Raw genomic sequence first — 21844 nt, forward strand, 5'->3', positions numbered from 1 at the left:
ACCCACAGTAGTGACGTGTACACTATCACGTGTTCTGTGCCGCGCAGGCGGCGTGATTCCTCTCCCCACAGTCGCAGCCGAGGGATAAGACCACTGTCGTAGCTCCGTTGATCCACCAGATGCAGGTTCGCATCCTGCCGGTGCGGGTGATTTTCTTCATACTGTGATACTGAGTTTTGTGAAACGCCAGAATAAAGGAATTGCTAAATAGCTTCGCCGTTAAAAAAGCTGTAGTCGTGCCCGGACGATGGTTGAAGAGAAACTGTAGTACGATAAGCAAAATGAGGACTGCCTTTCTTCAGCTACTTAGGAAACGCCAGGGTACGAAGCATCGAAACATGAAGGAAACGTCGCCGTCCCGGTAAAGAGCGAACGAATCGGATGCTGCAGCATCGAAGGTCTGACGAGTTCACCAGAAACATCTTGCACTACGGCTCGTCCCAGGAGAGCGCCGTTTGTCGTATTGATCTGAGCCGCTGCTGCTGCCGAGCGCCGTCCGGTGAAAGGTAGCGCTCGGCTGCGCTGCTGTGTGTGTTTGCGCTGCAAATAAGGCGACTCTCGCGTGAAGGGCCGGGAAAAGATGAGAATGAGACGTAAATAGCTTGTCGGAGCAGAAGCGAAAAGCGACACGCTATGCTCCCATCCAAACGTGCCGCCCTTGCAGTGCGTTTAGTGTTCTCCCGAACAACACGCTGAGCGGGAAACGAGTGGTGAATTGAATTTCGTAGTTACTCGCCAGAAGAGATTTGAAAATCAATTGTCCCGTTGATAGCGCTGCGATTTATGATAGCAAATGTGTGCAACGCATGCTACCGAACGCCGAAAGGTGCTAGGGTGAGCTCGAGCGGAAAATATATAACCTGACCTTAAAAAAGGACTGCATTCCAGCAGTCAAGGCAGTTTTGAGCGAAAAGTGAATAGAGGGTAGCGTAGGGTGTGGTGGTGACGCTTTGACGGTGGTACTATAATTGTGTGGGGGATAATGTTTGTGGGTCCGTTGGTTCACCTTGAAATTTGCGCCTTACACTTGTGGTCTCTCTACCTCACCATATGCATAACGCTAGCTTTGCACAAGGCAGGCATTCATGCACACTGCGAGGAACCACCGCGGGTTCGAGCTATTTGAGCACGCTCACGATACTGAAACGCCGTCGCGCCAACTTAACACCGCCTCTGTTGGGCAGGTGGAGAAAGGGGCGACAAAGGAATATGCCCAGGGTACGGAGGGAAGACGTTTATTTTATACTAACGTTCTAGTCACATATTTTACAGACCCAATTACATAATTTACAGTACAGGTACGTACTTCCCGTTAGGTGAAAGGGGCGATGGGGCGCCACGCGCAAGTGTGCGCGCTTCGTCGGCGCAAAGCCAGTGGGCTCTTCGGAAGAGTCAGGGCAAATTCCAGGGTGCGCGCACGTTTTGCGCGCGCGCATCGCTGTGCTGGCCGGATCGGCTCGCAGCAGCGAGGGAGACGGGGCCCATTCGCTCACAGGCGCGTACCGCATGGCGTGATCGTCGAGTGGTAGGTACGGCCTTACTATATGCAAGCGTACGGGCGACAGGAGCAGCCTTAGGCACGGGCCACAGCCGGAAGGGCTGGTGGGCTTTCGCCGGCGCAACAGAGTTGCAGCCGGCTGGTAAAGAAAGCGTCACATACCTTCGGCCAACGCCTCCGGCGTCCTGGAAGCGTCTCCCCGAACGGACCCCCGCGCAGGGCGCGCGTTCGCGTCCCTGGCGAGAGTCGGGTTCGGGCATCGTTCAAACGGACCAATGAGGTGAGGTTAGCTCCGCTACCAGGGCGGAGCGCCCGCTGCGTGACAGTGTTTTATCGCCGCAACGGTCTCTGCAGGCTTCACCTCACGCAAGAGTTTGAGACGACGGCTCGGCTGTGCACAGTGGCGCCGAGACGAGCCGGCATTTCGGGGAGAGAGGGGAAGAGCGCCGCGCAAGGCCACAAACCCAGTGATCGCGCAATGGCCTGGGTGTCAGGATCCCCACACACTTGACTGCAGGGATGCTGTAGGCGCAGCTTTAGTTTTCTCAGGCAGCTTCTGCATTGTTTAAGCCTGATGCTTTTTATTAACCTTGTAAAAAAATCAACATGTGGATAATCCGTAAGAACGACAAGCAAGGTAGAGCATGACATACTATCTGCTAGATACGCAGTCGCGCAAACTTGGAAAGACAAAAAAAATGTCAGAAAGAGCCTTCCCGCACGGCGTCATGATTTTCGGATCGATGACTCGCCTGAAGCGTCTTTTTAGGCTAGTGATCGAGCCGAAAATGCGTAAAGTCAATGCCCAAAATGTATCTTTTATGAAGAGACTCCACATAATGACATGTCTCCAACCAAATGGCGTCATCAGAGGGATACAAACGCGGGTAATCACCTCGCATAAAGGGCTTGTGAAGGATGCAACTCAGAAGGGTTCGTTTTTTTTATTTAGGTGCTACTACGGCTTATCCACGAACCGTTCAAGTCTGCTGTCATAGCTAACCCGCAAGATAACCGGCAAAGAGGAACGAACTAAGGAATTTTTTGGCATCACTTCCTTGCCTCATTTTGTTACACCTCCCCCGCTATCTTCTCCCTCCTCTTCTTAAGCGTCATCAAATTCTTTTCTTTCCCCATCCTTATTCTATCTTCCTCTTTTTGTCTGTCTGTGTCTCCGTTTGTTTGTTTCCTCTTCTCCTCTCGCTTTTATTCACACCACGAGGCGACAGCCCTCTCTGTAATAAAAAAAATTGGTAATTTACCAGTCCAGGAGAATCGCTCGTCGATATTTTTTTCTTCCCTGCGGAACACATGTCTACGAGGCACGCTCTGGTTACTCCTCAGTTCGTACACACTAAACGAACTTACACCATTTTTGGACAAATAATGTGTAAGGATCTTGTCCCATGTAGGACCCCTTTAACAGGTGTTTTGGCTAAAAAAACGGTGTAAGGATGAAAAAGGGTGTTCGGTTGCTCAACACCCTAAAAGAAGGGTGTGGACAGCGGAGATACGCGTGATGGTGTAAATGGGCTAAGAGCGCAGCATGGCATGCAGGCCCATAAAATCACACTTGACCATCGAATGAATTGAGCAAGAAAAGCAATTGGATGCATGCATGTGGGCACCGTGTATACATACTTACTTGAAAATACATTTGCTCTTTATGCTCTTATAGCCAGCAAAGGAACGTCCTCCGATAGAGTCGGTGGGCTTGTAGCAAAAAAAAAAGATGATTTAGCGATAGTTTCGGGAATATGACTGTTAATGTATATACAAATCAGCATGGGCATTTGCAAAAACATTTGAATCGCGAGGTAGTTATTATGTTCAATATGTCGTAGAATTTTATTAAATACCAAACAAATATTCCCCGCCATCTCAACCTTCGGAAAGGGTGTTGCAACACCCTTTCCCAAAATGGTGTAAAGCTACAAATTAGTGTGTTGGAAACAGGGTGCAAAAAGAAACAGGGTGCAAAAAAAGGGTGTAAAAAAACACCACCAACTGAGAAAAAGAGTGTAAGAGACCTCCAACTTTGGAGGTATTACATACCGGTTTACATGGGCGGACAGAACATTTTCTACAAGCAGAGTATGTTGTGTACCTCACGATGTTTCACACAGTATAACTTGGTATAATTTATTGTAAGTGAATCTGTTTAAGTTGTAACTATGTTCGTGGGGGTTAGCAAAGTGAAGACAGAGAAAAAGAACAGCGCACCCTGTAAAGGGTGCAACACCACAGATAAGGTATTACAACAGTGAATCCGGGTTTGGAGCCTGTTCGAGTGTGATCACAGAAGGCACAAGCGTATGCGCACCTATTACTATACCATTTCAAAGGTACTAATCTATTTTGGGATTCTAAAACGCAAAAAAAAAAAATTGCCCCCACCTCCCCGAAGGGAATCGTGAGGAAGTGCGAATGCATTTCTTGCGCCGAGAGTACACGGCGTAGTAATTCTGACATCGCCTTGAGAGGCGCCCAGCCAGCGAACGGTCTAAACTGGAGCAGAGCGAGCAGGAGACTGTAGCGAGAGAGCGCGCGCGAGCCGACCCACGGAGGTCTGGCGGTTTATCGCTGCATATAAAGGGGGGTACGCCGCGCTGAGCGCGCCGAGCCAGGTGGCTGAGAGAGGAGGCGGGCGCGCGAGAGAGAGGGGTGCGCGCGCAGCTGCAGCCAGCGAGGAGAGAGGAGGAGCGAGCGAAGGGGCAGCGAGCGAGCGAGCAGCGCCGTTGCTACCGACGCTGCTCTCCGCTCTGCGCCGTTGCTAGGGAGAGCAGGGCTGCGGACGCCGACGCCGCCGGCGGTGGATGGTTTGGGGTCGCTTATAAAGTGCATCGCACTTAAAAAAATGGCGCAGCTTTCAATGGTGGAGCAAGGCTGGAGAAACAGCATAGCTGGGGGTCGACCTAGCCTGTTTCCCGCTTGGATCCATCGTCAGTGTAGGGGACACACTGATAGCGCATACAACAAAAGCCTTGTGAAATCTCGTTAATCTTGGCCTCACTTCTCAGCGCTTATCCTAAATCGGCAAGAACATCGAAAAGCCTAGCAAACGTAGCAAAACTTAGCAACACCGGAAGAAACTAAGTCGACCCCCAAGTCCGCTGTTCTTTTTTTGCGACTGAACATCTATTTCACACCGTTTTAACATCCTACAGAACATCAAGCGTGTTGCAGTCGGTCAACACCCTTGTCGCCATACAAATATAGACTTTTTTTTAATTTGAAAAGTTCAAAATGAAATTTCACGTCCCGAAGCTGAACTTGGAGCATGCGGCGCAGCGTATATGTAAACGAGTGATCATGGCAGACGAACAATTTTTTTTTGCTTTTCAACATTGCTTACGAGTAGACGAGGGTGGATGTCTTGTTGTTTACAGTGCAATTATACATTCATGCATGGCCGTATTTAATGAACAGCTGAACGCCTTTTCCAGACCCTTTCAGCACCCTAAGAAAAAGCAAGGATTTTGAAGTTGATCAACAATTTTTTTTTCACACAAAAAGTTTTAGAGCTAAGAAAAGGGTGGTGCAAAAAAAGGGGTTTAATGGGCTCCCAACACCTTTTTTCGTCTTATGCTATACCCTTTTTGGCCAAAAGGGGGGAGAAAAAGTTTAGTGTGTACAGTTAGCCAAACAGGTTAAGCAGTAATCTGCTTTAAATGCAAGCTTGATGTTGCTAGGCAGCAGGAATATCCTGTGGTTCTGTGTACGCATATAACTCTTCCACGGCGACCCCATGTTTGCTCGCGAATCACAACCAGGTTGGAGAACAGTTAGGAGGGAGGGCAGAGAGACTGGCGGGGTTTTTAATTGACGTAGCCACACTCTTGCATGTGCCGAGTCCGGTAAGTGGGAACAACGCTTCAGAGGGAGCAAAAGAAAGTCTCTTTTGCACCAAAGCACGCGTATCGAGCTACCGTTCCAACGACAACGACGAGGAGGGGCAGCGGCGGTGCGAACGAATCCGCACGTTGCAGCTTGGATGGTGAGAGACTACGTCTGTACGAAGACTTCGTCTGTACGGAGACTTTGAACGGTTTTGTTTAAAGGTATACATCGCGACGTCGGGTGTGTATGCTACCGCTGTGGTCGATCGACACGATCTGAATAGAGTGTGGTGCAACTTTTGAGACATTATATTCACTGGTAGCACTTATCCTCGGTAGAAAAGTCGCGAATCTGTCTCACAAATTCCCTCGTTCAACTGAATACCCAAAGTTTTAATTCTCTACATTGTAACGTCGCTCCAGTGTGTACACCTCACTCTAACGTGGTGAAGTGAAATGGCGTGACGCACGTGTGCAAAAAAAATGAAATGTGGCCTTCTTTAATTAATTGCTGCTAGCATTTAAAGCGTACACACTCTAACTTTACAGTTATTGCATAAAAATTGCGTGCATCGTCTTTGGCCCTTAACGAAACATATAGCTGACTGGAAAAGGTGCATGGGTGACCGGACTGCACATTTCCTGTTCAATGGGCCATTTAACGCTTTCGCCTAACTACACGAGAATGTTGCTAATAGTCTGAAGAGCGTACATTGTATTGGCTACCCAAGGTATTGTATAACGGGAATAGAAGCCCAGTACGCCAACTACACTCCGCGCGACAGCGCTCGGGAATCGCAACTCAGAATCAGTTTGTAAGGTTGCTTGATGTCGAGATCATGGCCTGATATTTCTATCAAAGCTTGCGCGGGTTTATTTTGCCATCACATATTTATTGCAGATTTTTTGCTCACTTTTAAACGCGGTCGAGTGACACCGCCTACCTATTTAAGAATCATCACTCGACAGTACGAAATCGCCGCGGGTGGCTTCACCACAACGCTCCGGTTCGACCAATCAGCGTGACCAAGTGCGCAAATATGGCGAAGGACGAGGCCCCACATGCGATCAGAGTAAAAACTGGAAACTGCGCGGGGACAAAAGGGCAGGTTGTGGATTAGAGCTGTTGTCCCTGCGCAAATTCTATTTTCTTTTAAATTTATTGGCATGCTCGGACGCTCCAATCGCCCAATTCGCACATTTGGTCCCGGTGATTGGTTGTTCTGGAGCATGGCGGTGGACGGGACTCTTTAACACTTCCGATGAACGCTTTCACTTTGTCCTTCGCGCCTTGAAGCACTGTGAAAGCTGTAGTTGTCACCAGGACTAAGCGGCACAGCGTGATCTGCTCGTCGCAGCGGATACGCTTTCCGTTCCATCCTTGCTTTCGTGGCTGTCTTTTCGAAGTGGCTACCGAATGCGTTCATTCGAACTGAAGGAAAGCCGACCAATAACCGCTACACCGCTGTAATGCCGTAATTCTAACGGTTGAAGAACGCCAAGACTGGTGTCACTAGATAAGATGCAAGTATGCAGCGGCGGCCATTTTGGCGTTAATCATTGTTGCCAGATTGCCGCTTCTGCGGCCTCGCCTCTAACTTTGACGAGGTCATTTGTAAACAATACTGCCGAAGACGCAGCAACACAGCATTTTCGGACACACTTCTGCAGCTGAAATGCTCCGAAGCACGTTTCTTTGATTCGCGTTCGGAACGACGCCAGTCACGCGCAGCCGCAGAGCATGGAGGACAAGCTGATACCATCACAGTTTACCGACAGAAAACGCATAAACAACAAAATGGCGGTGCCCATGACCCGTCGCAGCGTACACAAATGTCACATGAGGCGAATTGACCTATGATCACGATGGCGGCACGGAACGATAGAAGGAAAGAGTGCCGATACTCTGTAAGCTTGTCTAGTGACGCTAGCCAAGACCAGGAAACAGAAAAAAATCTTTTGAGCAAGTTTAGAAGTTACCTGATGCGCATAGAGCAGTAATTGTTGGATTAGGTACTTTCCGAATCCCCGACCTAAGTACTGGATGTTTTTGTCGACTACGTTCTGGAAGCATTTAGTGTTAAAAACTCGGAAAACGTGTTGCAGGGTCTCTTTGGGCCTACCTGCGGCGATTTCTTAGTATGTACAGCTGAAGCTATCGGTAATTTTTCCCCTTCACTCACCAACGTCGAGTAACTGTATCCTGGAGATTTTTTGCAACGTCCGTCAATCGTGGCGCGATCCTCCACTTCATGCAATCACCAGCCTCCTCCGAGTCGTCGAAACAGTACAGAGCATTCAGGCAGCTGAAAACATGGGTAAAGTAGCATCGCCTCAGCCGTGGTCCGCGTGTGTTCTCCGTGTCCCGCTGCTTATCACATCTGAAATACACCTGCACTGATCCCTTCACGCTATTGCGGTTCCATCGGCTTGCGCTGTCGGGCGCAAAGCTTCCTCCGGAACAGCGCTCCGGAACAGCGTCCATATTTACGAGACACGTCACGGCGCTGCTGGCTGCCTCCGGAACCATGCAAGCGAGAGTTCGTCCCGCTGCTCTACTTACTCGCGCTGCGATCCGGCCGCGGCAATCGGGCGAAAGCGTCGAATATCGGTGCTCGCAGCGGAGACACGGGTTAACAGGACCACCAGAGAGTTCCTATTGCGTCCGTTTCTGCTTGGCGTTTTAGCGGAGTTAATTAATGTTTGGCGTCGGTAAGGATTTGAGCCGAGATGCTGTAATATTTGAGCCGAGATGATGTACATACCCCCGCCACGCAAAAGAGAGAGAGGTTGTTAAAGAGGAAGAGAGAGGGAGCTAGAGAAAGAGAGGAAAAACCTGCCGCGACTGATCTGAATTTATAGGCGCACGCTGTATAAGCAGAGCCCATTTCCGTGCGACTCTGTTCGGAAGCAATTCTAGCAAGCCTCGAAATTAACTGTCATTCGCAATACAAGAAACAGCCACTTTCAAGACCAGTAAGCGCAAATATTTCTGGTGGCCACAGCGTGAGCTACAACGAACCCCGTTTTTTTGTTTCTTTTAAAGAGACCCCACAAAACGATGTGTAGTAAAGGATGCTTTAAGCTAAGTTGAGTCCTCGAAACTGTTAGCAGCAACGGAGAAACTGGTTCCCAAAAATGCACACCACAGTGGCTTGCGATGGCGGAAGGAGCGCGCATGGGGCTGTTCCTGCGCATGCGCATAGCCTCGGTGAGTGGTCTGACTACGTCTGTCGCAAGATAAATTTTTGTGTGCACCGGCAGGTAACCGCTACTTTGAGAGGGAAAGCACTAGATGCAGTGTTACTGAAGAAAAGCCGCGACTGTGCAGACTCGTGCGCGAAAGAATGCCGAGACAGCAAGAAAGAGGACTAGTCTGTGTTTCTAAGCAAGGCCCAGGCGCGGTGAGCATGCGCAGAGCTGCTCGACTGGAGCCAACAAAGACATGCACCTCCTCTTCAGCCCTCTTCTTCCTTTTCCGTGCTTACTCTTTCCTCTTTTTTCCTCATATTTCGGCAGTCTCTGCTCGCTCCTTGCGCGGACGCATACGCGCCTCTGCAGCCCGGGCGTGGCTACGGCCATCAATGGGGCATGGAGGGAAACACAATTTTTGTTTATTAAAAAGTCTCTCTGTTCCCGATAACACTGATACCACTTTTATCGGTAACTTCGACCAAATAATCACATTATGTAAGAAAACAGATGAAACAGTGATGGCTCCGCAGCCACGTTCCGGTGAATTCTCTAGACGAGGCACAATCGTGTTTGTGCGTTGGGCTGTCGCTAACCTTGGCCATCGCCAGTAAAAGTAACTGCGCGACCCGCCGCGGTGGCTAAGTGGCTAAGGCATTGTGCTGCTGAGCACGAGGACGAGAGTGCGATTCCCGGCCGCGGCGGCGCTTTTCTGATGTAGGTGAAGTGCTAAAACGCCCGTGCGTTCGAGATTTCGGTGCAGGTTAAAGATCCCCAGGTGGTCAAAACTCATCCGGAGTCCTACACTACGGCGCGCCTCATTGTCTGTGCAGCGTCGGCGGGTTAAACCTCACTATCAATCAAAGGTAAGTGGGCGATTGTAGTGGGTCCTTTAGTTCCGTTTGATCGTTGCACTTGACTGCTAAAGCACAATATAGTACCCTGATAACTGTTTTAGCGCTACGCCATATTACGTGACTCCTGCTCACATTACGCCACTATGAGCACTAAGTTATTAAGTTTTTGAATATTTCTTTTCTTTTAGTTTAAAAAACGTTCTTCGTGGCTGGAATGGAGGCGAGCGAATTACGAAAGGGCAGTTATTTTAAACTGAACCCAGTTGTGTTTTGTCCGCATAGCCGCTTTAAAGCAACAGACAAGCAATTCTAAACGATTTCACGCGAGCGGCGGGGTGTCGCAGCGTCATGTTGGGTCGATTTCATTTGGAAGGGAAACGAGCAAATTGAGTCATCGCGTTTCACAAGACCGGAGCAACGCCCCACAAACAGCACCTCTCACCGGTTGTTTTTTGGTGTGTTATGAATGCCTCGAAGCCATTCTCATATGTTGTATGAGGTTGCTGTGGAAAACTGTTACAAGAAAAATAGTTTTTCGACATGTACCACCAACCTAGAAAGTTGACATGCTAGACGGGTGTGCGGCCGAGATAAAGGTGTATATGCCTGGACCCAGTGCTCTCTACACTTTGCGGCGTGTGCTTAAGAGGCGAAATTCTGTTTTCGGCCCCGTATTTTTTGTCTTCACCTAACCAGTCCTTTCCGTCAGAAGTGGAGCACCCTCACGCCACTCTCATAAAGTCGCTTTCTACGGAGAACGCTCAGAAAATGAGCGCACGTGCGTATGCAATTCAGGATTCCTGAATTTGCGGGTGGGCCGTTCACGCCCGCTTGTGCGCTTGTTTCGTTCCTTTTTGCCTCTGCGACGTAACTTCACTGATTGCCTGAGACAAACTAGTCCATGATACCGGGCATAGTTCGCGATGCAAGATCACAGCGGAGCAAGGACAAGTTTGCGAATTCTCGGCGAAGTTAATGCATAGACGAAAAAGGAAAAAAAAATGGCTGCCATCCCGCTCTGCCAACGTGAATGTCCAGTGATGCTGCAGCGAACACCACACATGCTAAGGGGGTATATTTTATATATTTTATTATTACCTTAGAATAATGGTAGGGATAATGGCTCTTTGCTCGCTGTGGTCGACCGTGAATGGTTCCGCGAGCACAATTGCTGCATTCTTGGCCGAGACCAGATCCAAACTCTATTTATTCGGCGGGGTTGATTAATTCGAGTGGTTGTAGAATTTCAGCCCAAAGGTATCCCTGACAAACGACACAAACCTGTCCTTGTTGGCGGGTTTCACAATGTCAGTATTGAAATCACCGTCTTACCCGCGCAAAGTATTTTCGGGTAAAGTTCTCAATGAATGTTTTGGATGTTCCGGAGACGATGTAAACTGAGAAGATTAGGATTCCATCACTGGTATTTACACCGCACACATCCGCATAATCGGTGATGTCTTTCTGTGAGATTTGGGACCACAGCTCGTATGGTTTTGAAAGCCAAATGTTCCTGTGCATAGATTGCAATACCAGAAGGCCTTGCACGTGTGATGCCGGTGTACCCGGTCACTTCGATGCGTTCATCCGACCATGTTTCGAGAAGCACAGAAGACGTACATCTTTGAGAATGAAATCATGTGCAAAATCGAGGGAATGTGCACCGAGCGATCGCACATTCAGAGCAGCAAGTGCAAGCGTGTGTGGCGCGTTGAACTCGTAGCCTACCATCAATGTGTCATGAAAAATGGTAACTCATCACTGGGGACCAACCAGTAGACACCCTTCAGGACCACTTGATGGCCCTCAGAAAAGTCACTAGTTGTTCACCAAATTTTAATTAGTAAGCAATCGCGGCAACAATTCTTTCCTGGCAGTGGGGGCGAACATCCAAAAAGCGCGTCCAGAGCCCAACACCCCGCAAATAAAAAGAAATTGCAGGTAATCCTTTTGAAACCGCTCCTCGGGGTACCAGCGTTGGCCGCATCTGCTATAACAACATCGGCACAGTCACTCCGCTAACCCGGATTCCGAGATTGGCTTCTTCGAAATATCGCGAACCAGCTAGGCACGTCTTATACTCGAAGGAGGGCGCCACGGGAAAGTTTTCCCGTAAGAGCCGTAAGGTCATGCACCCTTGCTGTTGGCATCGAGCTTCTAAAGATGATTGGTCGCTCGAGTGTACGTCTGCTCGCTTCTAAGTATAGTTTTTTGCTGCCAAGAAGCTGGATAACACGGTTGTAGCAATATCTTGAGCAGACAGTGTGATGCGTAATTCACCGGCTCAGAGGACACACAGACTCGCTGGAGCTGAGTACCGTAAGCGTGCATGTGTGCGCGAACTTTAAGGCCTTCCTGTATCAGAAAAGATGATTGTCATGCGATCGCTCTCCAAAAATAGAACTGGTCATTGTACCTTCCAGAATTAAAACCAAACGGATTGGGGAATACTCTGGCTTCGAATGTGGATAAGAGTTACTTTGCTTTCCGCCAGTCCTTTGGCAGCAAGGAATATTGCCCTCGTTTCCTCTAAAAAAGAAAAGCAAAAGAGTATGTCGATAAGGGGAGCATCCCAAACTGCTATAAAAATATAACGATGACAACACGAAAGCGTTTAGCAATGAACCGAGTAGAAACAAAAAGAAAACCGGAATTAAAACGGAGCTAGGGAAAATGTGGAAAAGTTTGTTAAATGGAATAAACTGATACAGATTGAACCGGGAAACGCTCAAACCGTGCGGTAACCTTTGAGGAACTCCATCGAAGTTGAGAAGCAGGTGGCCGTAATACTCAAACTCGGCGTAATCTGAGGCGTTTTTTAAGCCTGCCTGAATGGTAGTGAATAAGACCGAAGCAGCATTCTTACGCAGATGGTTTACTGCAGCGGTGCATGATTTGCGCGTCACCGCCACTGCGTGGTATTGATGACAGCAGGACGAGATCAGAGTTAGTGTTGTTCTCGGGTCATGAATAAATAATACCGAGTACTGTTCATTTTGATACGCGGCACTGGACCTAGCGGTACGAATTATGTTCGCCCTTATCGCAAAGCGTGAAGTAAAAAAATAAATGGCCGCTTTTCTGCTCGCCTTTCTCCAAATGTCGTCCAAATACAATACATAGCCCTTTGCCGCCACTGCCGTGTAAATGCCTATCTTCTCTCAGCCGTCCGCCGTTAACACTCTTCCCATCCTGTCTTACTCCGCGCACGGTAAACACGGTGAAGGTTCGCTCACGCCACTTCAAATTTCCCGCGTTACAGTCCTCGCGTGCGTTTATTCGAACCTATGCATTGCTGCTGGACCTGGGATTCTGCCATGAGGGGGTGGAAGGTGGGGGCGGATGCTATTTCCATTATGTGGTTTCATTATCATCCCCAGCCTATCTACGCCCCCTGCAGGGCAAAGGCCTCTGCCATGGATCTACAATTATCCCGGTCCTGTGCTAACTGCCACCAATTTATCCCCGCAAACTTCTTGATCTCATCTGCCCATCTAACTTTCTACCGCCCCCTGCAACGCTTGCCTTCTCTAGGGATCCGGTCTGCTGCCCTTAATGACCAGCGGTTATCTTGCCTTCGCATTACATGCCCTGCCCACGTCTATTTCTTCTTCTTAATTTCTACTAATATGTCCTTAACACGCGTTTGTTCCCTGACCCACTCCGCTCTCTTCTTGTCCCTTAATGTTACACCTATAATCTTCCGTTCCATTGTGCGCTGAGTCTTTCTCAGTTTAAGTTGAACCCTCTTAGTGAGCCCCCAAGTTTCTGCCCCGTCGGTGAGTACCGGTAAGATGCAGCTCTCATACACTTTCTTCTTCAGGGACAATGGTAGGCGGCCATTCGTTATCTGAGAATTGTGGTTGAAGTATTTTTTAACGCATTTTATGTGTTTACATTTGCAGAACTTACGTCCACGCCGATATTTATTTTATTTATTTAAAACAACATGCAAGCATCTGTTACGTATTTATGTTTTGCTTGAAATGCGCGTAATGTTTTTTTTTTCTTTTGCTGACCAGTGTTGACAAATATGAATTATGCTACCAGATTTAGTATTTTGGGAAGGTTTTACCTGTGTAAAAATATCTTTCAACAATTATTTAATTTTCAGTTGGGTGGCGGGATAGAAGGATTTTTTCGCATTTACGCACGCCAAGTAAGACTCTTTAAAAGCTCCGTGCGCTTAGCCAAATAGTTTATACGTCATTTTAAGCCTTCTCCGCTATAAGTGATTATTTAGCTAGTCCAAGAGATCTACGTTTAGTGCCCAGGGGCCTCTGCCGCCTCCTTCTGCCATTGCCGTTTTGTACAAGCGCGCAGAGGTAATAGCTCGGTTAATACGAATGTCCTGCTCAATAATGCAACGCGGATTCTTGAAAGCATTAACTTATTTTTGGTCAGATACCGTTCACAACAGTTGAATCTCTTATTCAGCTACAGCCCAAATAGGGATGTGTGAATCTTACGAGAGATCCAAGATGCAAGACAACCGTTTAAATATTGAATGAGATGATTGCTCAACGCATGCCCAATGAAAGAGGTCCCACTCCAGGGAATCAATATGGGACTCTTTCTCTATATTTTTTTATCCTATAATAAAGACTTGATATGAAAAAACAAATAAAAAGTGTGCAAGTCCTGTAAAGACAAGAAAGTTGACAATTGCGACATTTGGAGCTGGACCAGTTACAAAATGAGAAAAGAAAACGACTAAAGTAGGCCATTGTGCCGAAAATGTTACGCTAATCAAAATCGCGGGAAACGAAAAAATACAAACATTTTATGCGCACGCGTACTTCTAGTAAAAACAAGCCACATAGGCCCTCCCACACACGCAAAAGCTTCACTGAAATAGCTTTTCTCGCTCTCTGTCACACTTCACTGATAACGGCCGGTAGAATACTGGGTTTGCCCCCATTCCAAGAAATAAAACAAAAACAGGAGGTGGCGAAAAATGATAAAAGTGCTCCATTCATCCTTGAAATTTGGGGCACCCGACTGTGCAACGACCAGCATCATTGATCTAACAGCCGGAGAACCTGGTCTGGTCTAGTCATTCAACCGTGCGTCGCGGAGCCAAGCCAAGCCTGAAATCACAGCGGGGGGAAGGCATCCGTATTTGCCCGGGTAATTTGTATTCCGCTGAATAAGTAACGCCGGTCGTCGCTTCGCCGGTGCTTTGAAAACCGCGCGCTCCGGACGCACGCGTCTAGCGCGCAATCATAATTTCAAACCTGAAAGTGCGCTTCGCCGCCATGCTTTTCTCGGATGTGTATTCGGGTGTGCCCATACGTGCTGCCTGTCGCCATCACCGTCCGCGTTTCGAGGGAACGAGCGAGACCGCAAAAAATGCGCGCGTCCGTGCCCTGTAGAGGGTACTTCACCACGGAAATGGCGGTTCTGTGGGGAAGCGGCCGTTGCGAGCACTAATGAATATTTTCCTTTTTAGAGCGATAGCACTATTACCTACCTCTGCCGGCTTCTCCTGAAATTAGCGAATCCTGCTTCGCGACGGCTCCTTTATGAAGGCTTAATCGTGAATCATGCCGTATTTAGTGGCTTATAACTGGCTTGTGCAAATGTTGGTGCGCTGTAGAAGGAACGGGCAGCGCGAGGATGCAGCGGTTCGGCGTTCGTCACAACATCACGTTTTGATCATTCTAACGCCATCAAAAGGTACCGGCAGCTCCACCTACAACCAGTTCAGCGTTGCGTGGCCTGTCGTTAAGCTCAGAAATAGTAATATTCTTAAACATTGCGTATAGACCTGACGTCCCGTCTTGAAACCTAACGTCGTTAGCCGGTAAACGTTGAATGAAATTATTGTATTTATTTTACTTCAAGCAGCTCGTGCCGTTTGGCGTCCCAAAAATCAAAGCCTCACGTTATTCGGAGGTCCCGCTACAGTCTCCGACCTTGGCACCTCCTTGTGTATTTAACCCCCAGGTAACATTTTGAGATATTAATAAATCGATTGATTGATTGATTGATTGATTGATTGATTGATTGATTGATTGATTGATTGATTGATTGATTGATTGACTGATTGATTGATTGATTGATTGATTGATTGATTGATTGATTGATTGATTGATTGATTGATTGATTGATTGATTGATTGATTGCCAAGCTCCTAAACTCTGGCGCATACCCTGCAGTGGCTGCTGTCATGCTTTCAAAGTAATACGTACCCGAGCAGTAGCACATACCGCAAGTGACAGACTCAACGGCGCTTTTAAATTAATCTGTTTGAAGAAACTGAAAGTTTCTATGCGGCCTACGCGCGGTATTTCATCGTAGGCGCATCCAAACCATCTCTAAAAGAATGTTAACGTTCTTTGTTCTTGAAGGGGCCTTGAAAAAAAAGCACAAGTTTGGTTCACGTGAAAGAATTTTGTCCGGACAACAACTGTGCCGACTTCATCGCTAATTTCAAAGAAATTGTGGAGATGTGCAGGAAACAGATGAAGCAGTAGAAACACTCCAGACACTTTCCGGCAGCCTCTCTATGACGTCAAGGAATGTTGTTTGTGCGATGTGCGGCCGCCCGCCTACGTCACAGCGATGAAACATCACTGGGCGGTAGCAGGGGGACCTCAGGTTCCATTTGATGGTATCACTTGAACGATAACGGGCAGTTACACACTGATAACTGTGTTTTAGTGCTGTATTTATTGCGTCACGGCTGCCCATACTGCGCTAGGGTAGCGTGAAATGTAGTAGTTCGAAGTTTGTTGAGGGTTTTTTGAATTTTTCTGTTAGAAAACCGTCTTTCGCGGCAAGAGTGAAGCTGAGCGAATTTCCCGGGGCTACTCCTTTTAAACACAGCAAAATTGTATTATCTCTACACGGCCACTGTAGGTGCGCTAGACCTCGTGTCGTCTGCTCCGGTCTCTGTAATTGACGGTGCGTATTTTACAGCGAAGCTATTTAGCAACTCGTTGACTCCGGCGTCACAAAATTCAGTAAAGAGGTCTAATGAATTCAGCGGCAGCGGCACGATTCGGGCCTATGTTTGGTACATCAAGGAAGTTAGTTTCAGTCGGCTTACCCACTCGGCTACGACCACGACTTAATACCTCAGACTCAAAGGGCTTATTCACGACACGACACCTGCACGACAGAGAACCCGTGATTGGGTACACGTTTTTCCTGCGGGCACCTAATTTAAGTGTGCGCGTTCTGTGCGTTCGTTCCGGTTCTTCGATTTGCTTCTTTTTGGCCGTTATGGCAACAGAGGTACTGTAAAGGTTTTTGCGGGAGCGAAGGAGGAGAAAATCGGCTGCAATCGTGGACAATCGTGGAACCGTCGTTATGGTCATGAAGGTTGCGTACACCTTCGCTTCACTACCTTCAAGACGTACGCGTTAGTTGTGAGCTTCCGTCTATTTTCTCGTCTGGATATGGAAACGCGGACTGCTTATTCGCCGTTATCGCTCGCACTCAGATTAACGTTTCCTTTCGTCCACCGTATTTCGTCTTCTTGCATGACGTCTAGACGTCATGCAGACGCCAGACGTCAGAGAAGCTTCTCTGAAGACCGCAACGGCTGCACCGGTGAAATAAGAAAAACGTGTACAAACAAGACCTCCGTCGCCCTGCGGGAATTTTAAACAAGCGGCGATGTGCTGCAGATATTAAACCACTTAATGTGCAGCTCCAGTTCGCGAAAGAAGAAAGAATGGACATGAAAAGAAAAAAAAAGAAATCGTCAGGGCGACCGATATTGAAACAGCCCGATAAGAGGAAAGGGGGTCTTACATGGAAAATGAGAATTTAAAAATCCCTCCGGACAGGAAGAGGCGAGGCAAAAGTAAGAATTAAGGGTAATAAACTGTCGTAAGTAACGTATCTGTCATAAGTAAAGAACTCGTATCTTGCTGTTGGAATGGGAAAGGGGGACATCGAAACAAAACAATAGTGGCGACAGGGATGTGTCAGTGTTAAAGTCGATTTTCGGGGCCGCCTACCTGGTTTGCTCTTCGCCGGAGTGGATGGAAAAATTTAGACCACTCTGCTGCATGTAAGATAAGCTTCGGTGGAAGAGGCTGTGGGATGAAACCGAGACAAAAAAGAATAGAAACATTTGGTAGTGCGGCCCAAGTCGCAGCGCGAGTGTGGTGCGAAGTTGACCTTTAGATCAATTCGAATACGGCTCACTATATCGAGAGAGAGAAGAAAAAATCGGGTGTGGTACGGAAGATTGTAATAAAAGGGTATGGACGAGGAGACGTGAATGAAATTGAATGAAGCCTCGTGTTCGCGGATGAGTCGAGGAGATACAATTGGTCGCGAGGAGAAATGAAAAACACGAGAGCGGATCAATGAGCAGCGACGTCGGTGAAAAGACGAAAGGACAAGAACAAGATTTCAAAGTAACGCGCTTCCCGACTACTCCCCGATGTATGGCGATATGAATATTCAAGCTTTGCAGTGGATACAAAAAGAGCGTGAATGCAAGATCACCTATTGTTATAGCAAAATAAATGTAAGAAAGTGATAAGTGAGTTGGAGTAGTGGGCGAAATTTCACATCCAATTTTACGTGTTTTTTTTTTTCTGGGAGACTCTATTTTGCGTACACTCGGCTTGTCGAGAAGAGTTTTTGAAAAGCGGAACTGGGTTTCAACGTGCATGGAGCCGGAGAGAAGAAAGGGTTTTCTGCACAGTGTGTTGTACCTTTTTTCCCAGAAGTTATAGACAGAGTGTTTTTGGGACCCTTAAGTCTGCTTAAGTGCTGGGAAGGTGAAACCCTGGCTTATTATTTTGACGAATGCCTTTTATATACATGTGCACAATTCGATACGGCAGCACGTTCCATACCTTAATCTCCCTTAATCCATTTTAATCTACTATAATATTCCATAATCTTTACCTTAATCTAACTAAATTCCTTCAAATCTTTTGCAACTTAGTAATTTACCTTAATGGCAAGTTTATTAGAAGTGGTATCAATTAGTAGTTAATTGAGTCATCGTACCTGTAATCACGCGTCGAAAATTCATAACCTATAGATATGCAGCACTTATTCACCGAAACGAATTTAACATCACCAAAGCATTGTTATAATCTTCAAAGCATGTTCGCTGTGCATGCCATTTACCGGGGCCATGCTATCTATCGGTCGTTGCGAAACGCGGCTAGTAGCTGCACTTCCCAACCAAGTAACCCGAGCGAAATTTCCATCGCGCGTGCCACGGTTCGTGATCCTAATTTGGGGTTTTCACCGCCGCACTTTCTTCATTTTTGTATTTGTATTGTATACCTCGAAAGAAGCCCGATACGTGCACTTTCATGTACTTGGTGGAGGGCCTACAGCTGTGCTCAAGCCATACCTTTGCTCGTTTACGCAATGCAATTGAACGCCTTTCGCTTTCTTCGGATTCTCATGATCAAAGCGATGCCGCCTTCCGGCATTTCAGTGCTCCCATTTGAAGAGAGAGGTGTAGAAAGAGAGCGAAAAAAATGAGCTTGACATTTATTTTTAATTTCCCTCCGAAAGGAGGCCAGGAACTAGAGCATGAAGCAGAATGGAAAGACAGGGCCTAAAAGTCGGGGAGACGGTAAACGAGATGTTTCATTGATCTGGTGCGTTATATTTGGCGAGGTCTACGACACAAAGAAAAGACGAGCGGCATAAATAGGTGGGTAGAGAAGAGGGAAGTAGCGCTGTGACGATAGCGTTAGCCTCACGAGAGGAAACGGGACATCACTAAAAGAGGTTTTGCAGATGAGGAGGAGGTTTGGGCGAAGGAGGGCGGACAGAACGCAGGCGTACAAGGAGCTACTGGTATGGGACAGTTTTCTTTTGCGAAAGGTTTTAGTTCAGATTGAAAGAAGACCGGCCCTTTTCATGGTATGCAACTTTGAGATAAGAGGTCACCGAACATTAGCAGCAGCAGATAGGAGCAAGAGCTACCCTGGAAATCAAATATAAGCAGAAAGGTGAACATTCCTTGGTTCATGTCTATAGAAAACCAAAATTAAGATCGCCTATATACCTGTATTTTCAAAAGGACACTACAGGCAACTTTAAAGAGCCATCAAACAATAATCCAGGGGTGGTATTCTCGAGTTTTGTCCCTTTTGCGTCCCTTTCAAAAGTGTCCCTTTTGGCGAGCCCTGATTGGCTAAAAGCCAACAACCGGAAGTGACGTAACGCAAGCGCGGCCAACCTACTGCTAACCTTGCTCCATGCTGCCAACGTGCACATCTTAACCGGAAGTACGTCACGATGAAAGGGACGCAAAAGGGACGTTTTCGAAAGGGACAGTTACGAGAATACCGCCCCAGAAGGTCAAAGGGGGAAAAACGCCACGCTCCCGCCTTTCTTCTATAAATAAATTAATGTTTGATGCTTTTTTTTTTGGTTTTGGCTCTATGGCTCGGCCAAAGCATACATCAGGCTGAATAAATTGTTGCGGAGCAAATGCTTGACGCGTGCGCAGTCGGGTCCGCTGATAAAGGAAGTCCGGGAGCCCACTGCGTTCGCTCGCAAAATGCCTCCTGAAGCACGTGTACCACTCTGTTGAGTGCCCGCGGTAGTTCCGAATACCAGATTTTGGAATCCCGACCTACCGCACTCAACACATACGGCACTACTTTAGCCGACATTTTGAATTGTGCCTTACTGTTTTCTTTTACTGTGGACCCCACTGCAAGCGAGTGTTTGGTAGCTACGCTTAAAATGTTTGCATCACGCGCCATGATAAGGAAGCAAGAAGCCGTGGACCAGAATCCGGGTCACTGGCAGGCTAACATGATATGGTACCTTGTCACCAGGGCACTAATCGCCTGGGTTATAGAGGATGGCGAAAAGATAGCACACACTTCTAGTTCATATGCTAAGTATAGTGAAGTGCAGAATAGCTTAGCATAGTTTGATATAGTATAGTATAGTATAGTATAGTACAGTATAGTGTAGTGTAGTAAGGTATAGTATGGTGTAGTATAGTATAGAATACTATAGCGAAGCACAGTGTAATATAGTATCACATGGTAAGGTATAGTGTAGTATTGTGCATTGTTTTAAGGCCTACTACTAGGTCGAGGAAACTATTATCAGTGCGTGCCTCTGGCAAATGAAAAACACACGCAAAATCATGCTCACCGAACGTAATCGCGAGAACAATGTTTTCGCGCAATGAGCAACAAAAAAAGGACGCCAAATTTTCAGAAATAACGAATCAACCCCGCCAAAAACTCCGCGTTATCCACCTTCAAACCTCCTATTTGTGTGGCTTTCGAAGTTACCGTACACATATACACATCATTGAAAAGAAAAAAAACAGAACATCCCGAATGACGCTTTGACATGGCAAGAATACGAATGAAGAAAAAAACGCAAACAAATAGGGCTACATGAATGGTGATTCAACCGCAAGTCACGAATGCCTTGGGTTCCTCTTCGAAGACGCTCGTACGAGTGGAAAAGGACCGCGTATTTTGGAGAATTCATTTCTGAACGCGCGCACACACACGCGAATGCGTGTCATGATGCGCTACCTCGGGAACAGAAACATAAAAAGCACAGCAAACCAAAATACCCTTGTAAGTGCTGAGACGTGTCTTGGAGATCCGATGCATTCTGAATAGGCTCGAAGAGTTGGGTGCTTCGACAGGGAAAGTAGCAAAGACGCCTCAAGAGCTGCTTTAGAAGCGCGAAATTCGAATAGTATATACCAACTCACAAAAAGCCAACGATACATGTTTCTAGACACATTCGGCAAAAAAAAAAAAATCTATCCATCCATTCCGCTTTTACTTTCTCTAGTAGGAAAGAGTTCTGAGGGTCTACTTGGCGTACAACTTGAAACATTTCTATTTATAGTAGTCCTGCGAGTCACATTATCTATCTCTATTTTCTGTTGGTTTTGTTTATCTCACACAACGTCTCTTTGAAGCGCTCTCCATAAGGCTATTTGGGAGGGCAACAGAAACTGAAGTGATTACAGGGACGTCCTTGCCCTGTAAGCTGCATGAACTGCAGAGATATGCAATAAATTAAAGAGTTTGAACCCGTCCCAGATGTCTTGAAGGAATAACTCGCGTTTTTTTCTTTCAATTCAGAGCGTCGTACGGTGGAAATTCCTTTCCAACCTTAGTATTTGATCTGGCACTCTGTTAATTTCCTCTTTCTTTAATCTTTTCGACTAGCAGCACTAATCGGATTAGCGAACTGGGGTGCGCGGCATAGAAACGGCATCAATAAATTTACGTTTTCGGAGTCTGTGATCGCGTAGAAAAACTGCAGCTGCTTCCGGCTGTCATTAGCGTAGCTTTCTATTCTCGTTAAAATTATTCATTATGAGGACAGTGGATTTTAATCCAGGCTTACTTTCACACTTAACACGTGTTTCGCGCAATGGGTGTAACAAACTTTAAACCCTATTAAGGCCGTCCTGTTAGTGTATTATCCCAAGAATACACAATGACGGGCAATGCAAGGTTTTCTTT

At 47.1% G+C, this 21844-nt stretch overlaps 1 protein-coding gene across 2 annotated transcripts in view; it reads right to left on the minus strand.

Annotated features, from left to right (window-relative positions):
• Positions 1–21844, minus strand: part of LOC144159271 (beta-1,3-galactosyltransferase 1-like) — a 129320-nt gene that overhangs the window by 80891 nt on the left and 26585 nt on the right. The window contains exon 1 of one of the 2 annotated variants that reach the window (XM_077690656.1): positions 7521–7627. The exons of the other annotated variant lie outside the window; for it this stretch is intronic. The gene's annotated coding sequence lies outside the window, so the exon portion shown is untranslated. Of the gene's footprint in view, positions 1–7520; positions 7628–21844 lie in introns of those variants that run through there. 2 annotated transcript variants of the gene reach the window in all.

The sequence above is a fragment of the Haemaphysalis longicornis genome, unplaced genomic scaffold (assembly GCF_048455015.1).
Source record: "Haemaphysalis longicornis isolate Haplotype H1 unplaced genomic scaffold, Haemaphysalis longicornis Haplotype H1 scaffold_10, whole genome shotgun sequence".
Taxonomy (NCBI): Eukaryota; Metazoa; Arthropoda; class Arachnida; order Ixodida; family Ixodidae; genus Haemaphysalis; species Haemaphysalis longicornis.